Raw genomic sequence first — 12,041 nt, 5'->3', positions numbered from 1 at the left:
ATGAAACACTACGCCTGAAAGTAGTGCGCGGCGACATGTCACCACGTGCAGGGAATAGTTGCACAGTTTCACAGTTTTTAAAATGGCTGGGTTGAGGGTTTCAGGACAAGAAATGTAGCCAAAATTGTGAGCTCTTTATCTTCCTGCAAGATGTAAGAGGTAAGTTTACAGTTACAGAATACTAGAAACTAGAACTATTCTTTCCAACGGAAAACTCTCACGGTGAATCGACCGTTCCGTTGATTGAAACCCATCGTTTTATTGATCATTTAGCAAGGCTTTATAACTTATGTACCAGCTACTTTCAGCTACTGAGGAATTTGTTAGGTAAACAACAAATAAACTCCTATGCAGAGAAAAATTGAAAATATTTTCATGGGGTGTAATCTCACGGCGGCGTGTATGAAGATATCTCTGTTCTGGATTGCTGTGTCGTGCAGCCTGGTAGAAGTTCACAGACGTTTCAGAGGTTTTCACCTCCATCATAAGGGCGATCCCTCTGAAACGTCAGCAAACTAAACACACTAAGTGGCGCAACAAATTAGAAGTCAGCCATCTTCAGAAATATCTTCAGTCGTAATATTTTGTGCCTCGGTAAAGTTTAGATCCTGGTTCCTCCAATTTTAAAGTTGGTCGTTTTATTGTGAACTACCCTTCCTGTTCGTTTTAAGTTGATCTGAAATGCAGGAAAGTACAATTGACGGCTTGAATTGTCACCGATTTTAAAAGACGCCTCTGTCAAATTCCGAAGTCTTTTACATCAGAAGACGTCCTTCTCTCTAAGCGATTTAGTTCGTTCCTGTCATAAATTGTCGTGGCGCCGTATTATTACCACTGTGGCGTAAGTACATCTCTGCATTTCAGTTATGGAGTAGAGTGAGTCTGTCTCTGCTTTAGCACACAAGCTCAACATCGATGTCCTTGTTTGTGGATATCCACATTTCACTGCCACCGGATGAATATAATTGTGTAATTAACATTATAATACATATAGGGTCATTAAGCAACACATCATTCAGTCTAAACAGACTTATCAAGGGTCGGAGACGTGGCCTAAAGCCCTCGAACGGTAGTGAACCAGCGGAGGCTGTGATAGCAGCTGGCAGGCGTGTTGCATGATTGACACGTCCAGATAGCATGGGTTCGTCCCTCGACAACCGTGGTCCATTATTATTGCAGTAGGAGCCACGTCTCTCTAGGACAGCAATTACCGAATACTGAAACCTTGTTTCTGTAACAGATACGCGGATTTTTGCCAAATAGAACGCGTATAAGATGTTTATGAAAAGTAAAGTATTGTATTCACGTGATATTCTGTGGTCATTACATACGAGTAAGTAACTTCTAACGTTGTAACATTAGTCCTACGAAGAAATTCTCAAGAAGTTAATAGTCGCTTAGCTAATCAAGAAATTACCCGTCTATTGTGAAACCTGAAGGTGTATTTCTGTGTTTTATAGAGTTCCCCGCAGGCCCCTATTCTGAACTGGGTTATTCAAATTCGAAAGCTATAATCATATTTTTGGATTTGTTTTAATATTGTCGCCCCCGTCTACACATAGGATGGGAATTCTGAACTTTCGTTCAGACTTCCAAACCAAAAAATCGGAACTAACATGTTTTTTTACACAGCGGGCTCTCATGGGCGATATATTTTTTAAAATACTTTTGGTTGATTGGTGATCATTTGCTGTTCGATTTTGGTCTGTCTGGGATATTTATAAATGTGTGTTTGTTAAAACCGTTGCAATGATAATGCTGTTGTGGGATTATCGAGCTTGTGGGATAATATTTATGACTCTGTGTTTACAGCTTTTGGTTTTCCCGTCATTCTTGATGGGCAGTTTACTATGAAGACTACTGGTTCTGCTAGAGTTTGAGGGGGTACCACTGTTGGCAATGCTCTGCCATTACATGACAACGATAGCAAGTCAGTTTCTGCTGCCTTGTCGCTTGACTGACACGTTTATTTATCCTTGGACTTAGGCCAATGTCTCTTCCCACAGATATAAAAGGAGTAAGTGGCTGTAGCCTCTTTTAAGGTGCTGTCTCAGAATTCGCCTGGATGTACTGAGGAAAATTACAAATCCTTAGGGCCAAGGATCCTGGGATTTCCGAAAAGAGGGCAGAGCTGGTACCTACTCAGCCGAAATGTTGAGAGCTGTCTCTTGAACGTGTAGGTAAGTTTTACAGTGTAAGCTTTCAAGGGTACAAACACACAGACAAAACATGCAGATTACATAAACACGTGTTGGGAAACTTCTCTTGGCAAGGCATAATAAACGAAAGACATCGACTGCAGTGCATTTCTGCAATCAGGGCCGCCATTTCTCTCTGCCACACCGTATTTGTTTAGCGTGACGAGTATCGATGTCTGCCCCTTTATCTGTTTGCATTTGTCAGCTGCTGAATTGAATACAAGAGCGATCTAACTAAACGCCAACACGTTTGAATCAAACACGTTATATACGGTTTACTGTAAGAGAACATACGGGTATTCGGGAGAACTAAAAAAAGACTTATCTAACTAATATGACGAGAATTTCCTAATGCTGATGCCGTGATTTTTTTATAAATACATTAGAGTCAGTAAAATACCTTCGATTTGTTAGCTGGAAATTCCTTACAAGATCATTCGACTAGTAATCTGTGGATTGATGCCGTATGATGAGTCGATATCTATCGAAGGAGGCCATGAAATGTCTGATTCACGACTGTATGACTCGGAGGGTAGATGTTATTGTAAAAGACTGTTTTTGAGACATTTCAGCCTTAAATGTTCCTTCAAAAGTTACATTGTTCTTATCATTAATATATTTTATCACGTGACTGTCTCATTTTGTGTTTCTTATTGAAATCGTGGACCCATCCTTGAAGAGGAACTTTTTATTTTCAGAGTTTCACGCTCTTATATCAACTGCGCCCCCCTCATTCACAAATGCAAATTAAGAAAGAAAGAAAATAAGTAAATACAAAAAAAAAAATGCAGACATTTTACGGTTTCCGAAGTCATTATAGAAATGATGATTAGAAAATTGCCTTAGGGGGAATCTAATCTTGCTTCAGCATCTTAGGCAAGCCTGCCACCATCGGAACTATTGCAGACGACCTAATTACACATGCCTTTTAGACGTCTACGACGGAAATAGAAAAGAACATGATGTTTTACGAAGAAACAGTAGAGTGTCGACTCCTGATATTTTGGCCAGGAAGTCAAAGGAGGTTCCTCTGCATATTGCAGAACCGAAGCCAAATCAAACAGTTTCATTCGACTGCGTCTCCTTGTTAGTGGGTGAACCCCAAGGGCAGAGTCACTTGGGAGACTCAAACATAAATGAGAGAATAGCATTAAAACGTGTCTTACATAAATAAGGTTGAAGAAGCACACTTGATTGATATGGCGTAAAATAGTCTGGATTCTGTAAATTTTGTGTTAAACTTTAGGGTTTCATATTAGGATCGGTAGTCACTAGTCACTATATTCCATTAGGACGCATTTCGAATCACTGCTCCGTAGCAATTTGTATCCATTTATCTGTCAGACAAATATATTTGTTTGTTTATTTTCCTATTGGCCGTGATAAAACGCATTGGCCTTCGTCTTATATTACCAATGGTTGTACTGAATATTCCACCTAAGTGTTCCGTATCTTATTTATTACGAATTCTTTCTATGTTATCTAAATGCAAATTTGTGAGATGGAGTGGTATGGTTATTTTGTTATGGCCTACATTTCTGTTAGAATTCACTCAAGGGCTTCTTTCTTATAAGCACGAAACTGCTTTCACAGCCGGTGAGCATGAGTAGACCTATACATAAAACATTGTCTTCACTGACGTTAGAAAGATGTCTCAAATGAAGTTATTCCGTCGTGAAAAAGTGCGTAGTATAACATGTAATATAGGTAAATATTCCCAATAAAATGTAATTATTTCAGTATTCTGTTTAATTATGCCTTTATGGAGTCAGATGAAGGGGAAAATACAATGACTGTAGACAGAATTTATACTGAAGACACAATGGTTTCAGGTCAACGTTAGTGACTTAACCAGCCATATAAAACAAAGAGATATTAGTTCCCAGTTATTTAGTGGAACTTAATGTAAGCTTAGTAAAAGTTCAGCTAATTCTAACCTTTCCAGCAGCGTCTTTCAGGAACTGTCTGCGTCATTGAGCTGTTCAAGGAGTTCCTCAGTGCGGAACCAGAACTCGTGTCACGAGTCACCATCATTACCGCAGCCCGCCTGTGGGTCATGTTCTGAGCTACATAAATCCATTAAAGTCATTACAAGGTTCTCTCGTACATTCTTCACAGTATTCATAGGTCCTCTTCACAAATTTTCAAGGTTCTTGCTTTCTTTTGAAACTCCGCAAACTGTAAAAAGCGTAAATAGAAGATTTACGAATTACCAATACTGGAAATATATTATATATCACATATCTCAAAATTTTACACTGTTGATAGACTAGAACCTTTAACATATAAGAGCATTTTATAAAAAAATTGTCGGTGGTTTTTATGTAAACCTAGAACCGGCAACTTGAGACACGTAGTCCGCATGTGGACCGTCTTATGATTTTAGAATTTTTCAGTGCGAGAAACGAAGTCCTGTTCGAGGATCATATTAAATGGCGCTAGCATTGTTCCGAGTTCAGAAGTTTCAATTATCTTACAAATTGGCAGACCTACTTTTGGCGGTAGAAAAGTAGCAACATCAGAGACACTGATGTGGAGGTGGACTCGAACTGCGTGATGTTCATAAAATGTTTCATTAAAATAGATCAGATGAAAATTATTACGGACAGACAGTCCTATATTATAATATCTCTCCTAAATGGGCCTAAAATGATGAAAAGAAAATGTTGGCGAACCATTTGCGTCAGATTCCTCAATATTATTCAGTAGCAAATTTCATTATTGGAATTTTATTTCTTACTATTCAAAGGCGAAATAACGCCCTGGAGGGATCTTTGAGATGTTCAATAAATCTCCCCTATTTTTATTAAATCTGAAGATTCACTATCATGTTAGCAGGAATTCGCCACTTTTCCCTATCCACAGAGAGACGAATTTATTCTATATCCTCCCACCTTATAACTTAAGTTATATTATCCCCTCTATGCATCTTTTTTTCAAGTACACTCTTTTTTTGAGAATTTACAACCAAAACTTCGCATGAAATTTTATTCTCACCCATACAAACTGCATGCCTTACTCATCTGATTATCCTTAAGTTGATCAAAGCATTATACGGAAGATACAAAGTACATTAAGTATTTTGATATGACATTAATGATAATGACTTTGCTTTATAATTATTATTTGTAAGTTAGATGTGAGATAAAGTGTGTCAGAATTGTGCTAAAGGCTGTAGTGTTGGAAGGTGTTCCATGTCTGATTAAAGCACTGAAAGAAAAACTGAGACCAAAGTACCTTTAATTTAATTTTAAATAGCGAATGGAAATGCAAAAGTTCATGAATTTGTGTTACCCTTGAACCATACGTTACTTTATCACTTAGTAAATTAATGTGACCGCGATACAAGTTGAATGTTTTATCAAGACCTAATTTTGCTGAGAGTACCATCAGCGATGCGTGCACCGTTATTCAGAATAATTCGATTGTCTCCTGACAATATCGAATTAGCTCCGCACTGGCGGTTTGTGGACATGAAATCGTCGTATTTTATTCCGTTGTATTATGCAGTTTTACTTTCTGTACTCTGTATGACTTAATGAGAACTATGATGGTTGATCAGAAATACAAGAACATCGAGTAGATATCTGATGATTGAGAAAATGCCGCAGATTCCTTGAAGATAACCCCGCGATTTTTTTCTTCAAACGATTGTCCCTTCCGAAGAGTTCATTAGCAGTGCATGTGAAAGGAAACGGAGAGCAGCTAAAGAATGTGGCCTACATGTTTTAGGTTTTGAAATCTGAAGGTAAGAGGATACTCCTGTAGACTTAGAAGTAGAAGGTAGGGTATTACAAGCTGTTTCAAGTTCAGAGTTAATGAAGCTTTGCAATTACTGGGAAGATTATCATGTCAGCGTTTGAAGTCATATTTAAGGGTATTAATATGAAGGAAGTGTCCTGGAGAAACTGGTGAAAACACTGGCAAAATAACCCACAGTCAGGATAGCTGTTTGATTGGAAAGATATACTTCTTGAATGCGTCTAGACCTTTACCTCTGTACAGTTGATGTAGTGTCGTTAAAATGAAGTTAATATAAAATGGAAATGCATATTGTATAGAAGCATTTGGAAAATCCATAAATCAGTGATAACTTTAGATCAGCTTTTCTTTTATTTATCGATACATTACAGCAGCTTTTGAACGTCCGTGCAAACATAAAACAAAAGTGGCCCTGGTTTGGGGCATGTAGCCCGACTGTACAGCCACTCTATCACAGAAACACTGTGAATATTTTAAATGGCGGCGACTAAAGCAGAGCCCACACAACTGTCATGATTTGAACCCGCCTTTGCACAGCTGTGCGTGCTACAGAGGACTGGTTTGTTTAATTGCAAGTCCTGCCATTCGGTGCAAATGACGTACGATTTGCAGAGTGGATGGCCACCGATTCCGTATTCCCGTCAGCTTGTCTGAAAAAAAAAATGGAAAACCTGTTTGAAGAGCAAATCAAAATCTGACTAAAAACTATTGAACGTTTCTCAGGGTTCGTAATTAAGCAATGACATTAATGATTTTAATTTCTTTATGCTGCTTTCTTATAGTTTTCAATAAAATATTTATAACTGCTGCTTAATATTTTCCCGTTATTTTTGACGGCAAAAATGGACAGAGACGTGTGCAGCTCCGGGAAAGAGACCATTTTAGAAAATTTGACGTGAATGGGAAATAATTATTAAACTTTTCTTATGGAAATATTATTTAAAAATGTAACCTAGATGGTCTTGCTCAAGATTGTGCCAAATGGCGAGTTTTTGTAAATATCGTTACAAATATATGGGTTTCTTGAACACAGGAGAGTTGTTGACAAAGATTAATTAGGTTTTCACTGAAGAATATGTACCAAAGATTTACGATCGTGAAGACGTATATAACCTGAATTCTTTAAGTAGGCCAGCTTGAAATAAAATTGTTAGAAATTAATAGCGTAACAACAATATTTTCCGAAGAAATTCATCTTTTATTTTATTACGGACATGATCATTGTTTTCTACAGATAGGTCGAAACCTTGCAGGCCTACCCGCTATATTTTAAAGCCAGCAATAGACTACGTAGCTACCCCACTCTTTGTCTGTTTGATGTCAGTTAAATCCTCTATGTGGCTCCATCAGAAAAGGTTTCAATGACGCTGTCTTACGCGTCCTAACTGCACAGATGAAAGAACTAATGCCCTTGTACTCTCTGTCCACTGCCAACTGTGAGATCAGATACCTTTCCTAAAATCGATACAATTTTTGAAACTCTGTTATACTCAGAAACTAAGATGGCTGTTTTCTGGGTTGAAGCAAAGTGAAGTTCACCAACTTTTCAGAGGTGCTTGCTGTCTCCAACATCGAGGCGGTCATCTTCTTAGACACTGCCGTGTGCACTTAGATAACTGAATGTTTGAATTTTTTAAATTCAAAATATATACGGTACATCAAGTACCTTCGTGTGTTACACTCTGGCTTAGCATCTAAGAGGAACTCGGTTAAAATTTCGGGTAGATTGCTGGTTATTCTATTTTTGTGTTTTGTTTTATTTGTCTTTCCAGGTCAATAATCACCAAGACCACTTGCAACTAAATACACAGACACTCTTCATAGTGTCGCAACTCAGTTAACGTTATCTGGACGAAATTACCTACAGAGATGTTGCATTTTTTGTTGGATAAAGCGGTTTTGAAAAATGTATTGCGTTAAATCAGGTCCCCATACAATTTTGGGGTACATGAGCTTAACTAATCGTAACGCGTCGAAATTAACATTCACTAGGAATTTACTTTTCGACCTCACAATTGCCAGATTTCAGTGGCTTCCGTCGAATAGTTTATGAAATAAAGTATGCAATCGGCTACACACGGTCTCCATTATATTATTTTATTTTATACGAATTTTGCAAACGTCGTATTAATATTCACCGTGAACATTTTTATCCTCGTTGGTTTCCATCCTAACTAGTTTTCTTACCCCTTCGCGGCGTTAAATAATATGAGAGTTTCTTTCTTCCTTTATCTTGAGGTTTGTAGTTATTACTCTGGGCTGGTCTGCTTTATGTAGTGACACAGATGGATGAATCTCGCGTTTACGAATGTTGCACTGGTGGACCTCTTTAACCTTCCTGATTCTCTAATATCCGTGACGCTGGGCCAGACAACAGGCGGTTGCCACCAGCCGCTTTTCCTCGCAGCGCTGCTAGAAGACAGAATACCTCCTCGCAATGTCTGCTGCCCCGGTATTGGCACTGGGTTTCAGACGAGAACCCGTGGCTGCTTGCTACAAAGTGCACGCACACACGCACCAACGATTGATTGAACGTTTGTTTGTTCGTTTAAAAATTCCCTGTTTACCGCGGTCAAGACAGGCGACCATTTGTGCAAATCCCGAGCCAGTTGAGTCAAAGTAACATCCACACACAACATTTCTTCCAGTAGTTCAAAAAATGTTTTTTTGCCCTCATCTATGCGTAGTCCCTTGGGGGTTCCGAGTAAAGTTTTGTACCGAAAGCCGTCCCTAAAGCAGGACGAGCGGTGCAGTTGCGCTTTGGGGTTTCATTCTTTTCGTGCACCTCTGTACGTTTGAGGACAGCAGAATTGCATATTAATCATTTAATTTTAATGGCAACGGTGTGAACCACGTGCGGTGTCTAATAATCAGCTTCTCTGCATTTTACCCACAGAATGTATTACGTGTTATTATGATTCTTAGAGTAAAGATCTATTGTTTCATTAAACAACACTGAACAAATGTTCTTTGTAATGGAGAAGTGTTATGCTATCGTTGAGGTTATTATTATTATTTATTAAGTGTTCTGTCTGACGACATATGAACAGGATCCTTCCATCCTTTTCTCGGACTGGGACCTGTTCATATACGTTCTTGGCAGATGATCCAGAAGTGGTTTGCCATTGCCTTCTTCTGTGTGTGAATGGAGTAATTGTTGGGATGCCACGGAGAAACCGGGGAAGCCCTCGGAGGAAAACTCCGTGTTGCCTAGACCACGGCCTTGCCCAACACAAGTTATAAATTCGGACACCGCCGGGAATCGAAACCGAGACCCCAGGATTACAAGGCCAGCGTTCTAACCGCCAAACCACCGTGGCACATCGTGGAACCAATTAATACTATCATTCATTTAAATGAGCTTCGGCTTCAGTGAGTCAGTTCTTCGAATTCCAACTCCAGATCTATTTCACCCTTAATTGAAAATTCTACTAGTGCAAGTTTTGTTCGTCGATGTTCGTTGTTAATACGTCTTTTAGTTTTCCTCAAGCTTTGAGTAGCTATTTTTACCACTTGACACAGTAACTGTTGCAAGAATAGTAACCGAATGATAGGGCCCGGCAGCCCGCTAATGACGATCCTGTTCGTACTCATCACTAACTTCCCCCAAACGATCTACATGTCTAGTCGATCTTGATTTTGTCACAGACAATTTGGTGAGGAGTGTGACGGTTAAAGTGTGGATAACTGGCTGCCTCTCCTTCATCAACGAAAAACATGCAAATTACGAAGTTTTCGAGCCACGGACTTAGTCACATTCTTTGTATGGGATCATCCTGGTGGCGGGCAGTTAAGACCACGGTAATAAACTTCAGGTCTTACAACAGCGGAGAATTTCTCAACTAGCAGAGCGCCATTTAACTTCTCAATATGGCGTATCCTTCCTGCGGTTAGATCATGGTTGCATGATAGAAACAACAAACACACGCGTAATTTTACTGAAGAAACCGTGTGGAAAATGGCTATATGGAAAATTAAAAATTTAAGTTTCAGCGAACAGGCAACTCATTACGGTATTGTTGTGATGTGAACTGTATTGTTACCTTTAAGATCCACTGCTACCGGCTTTCGTATGTATGTGAGTGCGTGCGTGCCTGACTGAAGAAATTCCCAGTTTTGTAACCCACTCTATATACAGTGTTTGTGTAGTAGTTAATCTGATGGCCGGATATACTTTCGCTCTGCGGTCTGTGTATAAATTTGGTGAAGCCGTAAAATGAACAGGCAAATGGTGAGTACTTTAATTGGTTGTTTTACTGTCGTCTCTTGTCTGTCGGCCACAGTGTTACACTACGCAGTCCATCAACATTTCGGTAAATGGCATTGCGGTGTACCCAAGGCGCATGCTGCGGGCTGCATCAAATCCGGGTACATCACTTCTACAAAGTGCTACGTGGCATTGAATGAGACCTTGGTGATTTATAAAACGTTTTGTGTGGCTAGAAAATTAGCCTTTAGCGGGATCTGTGCTCGCAAGCCTGACTCTTAAAACGCCGTTTTACCGTTATACATATGTGAATATTTCATTAAACTGAATGCTATAATTACATTTTATACCTAATGTAATAACGTGGAACAACGGCCTATGTACAGCTGTTAGATTGAAGACCGATTACGCTGATATATCTACAATGCGGAAGATTTTATTTGGGAGGTATGTGTTCAAATTTGGGCATGATTACTATATACCTGGATGAAGGTTTTGTGTTTCAGTCTCCAAATTAAGGCCGGCAAATTACTTTGAATTAAGCTCCCCTCCTCTTTCTACAGCTTTCTGCACAGTGCCATTGTCCCAGATTTCTTAGGCGATCTATTTTAAACCTTTAGTCAAAACAGGGTCTCAAAAACACAAGATAGTAAATCAGTATCGATTAAAGAATTAAAAATTTTTGGAAATGCTTCACTGCAAATTTTCAAATAAGGTAAATAAAGTTGTCCTTACTGCTTAACTAAGCACCGTTCGATGCAAAGTTATTGGGGAGTTAGGGGTAGAGTTCCACGAATTCTTAACCTCGGTACTGTATGGAGGTGAATGGTCAACTTCACATCCCGGTGACCATTGGATAGGAGGTTTTGTGAGGCATGCACGCGAGACAGGTTAGGCAAACAAGACATTTATTTCTGAAGGCTTTTGAACTTACGGGCTATGTACTTAGCGAAATATTTCCAAAGATGTTTTTAAAAGGTTAGGTTAGTTTTCCAAATCAGAAGATGCATCGGTGCTAAAGTCAAAACCTGCATCAGATCCACGTGGAATTTATTCCTCTGTTCAAACCTATAAGCATTAAATTTTATTTAGTTTATCTTAAAAACAAGAAACACTGTTGCACACCGAATGCTATATCACATACAATTTATTTTAAGGCTTCAGATGTTATAGCACGCAGTTTACAAGATAGCTTCTTATAGATTTGATTAAATGTGACGAATTATAAGCTGATGTCACTAATGATGGAATGACAGAGAATTAACGCGTTTGCCATTATATATTTTGAAAGCCAGTGTGGATAAAAGTTTGTTGGTTTATCACGAGAACGTTTTGGGAAAGAGATGTAAAAGTTTACACATCGAAAAGTCAAAATGAAGGAAAGTTGGTTTTTCCCTTAAAACTTCGAGAGCACTCCTATTGAGACTTGTAATAGCGGTTTTCAAATTAAAAATTAACAACTTGTCAATAAACTGGAAGAGTGGGACAGTTGATTGTAACTTTTCTGCTTTGCACTGCACAGCGACTGAGCACAGGGAAATGAAACGCAATTAGTTTTAATGACTAAATGAACACATACATCTAAACTGCCCTCTGTAGCTTCTAATTAACAAACGTTTATAATTCAGAAAGAAATTGTAACAAAGAGCATCCCATTTCGATCAGACTTGTGCATGGCGTCTGATATTTAGGTAGGCCTGTTGTAAATCGAGTGGACAAGAGTAGCATAAAAGAGACGACATGAGGAAATTAGGCAAAATTTTTGATGGCACTTAGGCTATTTAATAGACTATACAATTTTATTAATAATTCTTGAAATAATATTTGACAAATATTTTAAAAGCATATCAATGGTTACCTTATTTTTCAGCTCT

At 38.7% G+C, this 12,041-nt stretch overlaps 1 long non-coding RNA gene across 2 annotated transcripts in view; it reads left to right on the top strand.

Annotated features, from left to right (window-relative positions):
• LOC110832201 (uncharacterized) overlaps positions 1 to 12,041 on the top strand; it is a 34,634-nt gene that overhangs the window by 10,762 nt on the left and 11,831 nt on the right. Inside the window, exons 2-3 of one of the 2 annotated variants that reach the window (XR_002543853.2) lie at positions 2,007 to 2,180; positions 4,144 to 5,368. This is a non-coding gene — a long non-coding RNA (uncharacterized LOC110832201). Of the gene's footprint in view, positions 1 to 2,006; positions 2,181 to 4,143; positions 5,369 to 12,041 lie in introns of those variants that run through there. The other variant, XR_002543852.2, reaches the window with a different exon arrangement.

Source organism: Zootermopsis nevadensis, unplaced genomic scaffold (genome assembly GCF_977971745.1).
Source record: "Zootermopsis nevadensis isolate Lab colony 2312 unplaced genomic scaffold, Znev_1.0 Znev_ptg000002l, whole genome shotgun sequence".
NCBI lineage: Eukaryota > Metazoa > Arthropoda > Insecta > Blattodea > Termopsidae > Zootermopsis > Zootermopsis nevadensis.
This window is presented reverse-complemented; position numbering and strand designations above follow the sequence as displayed.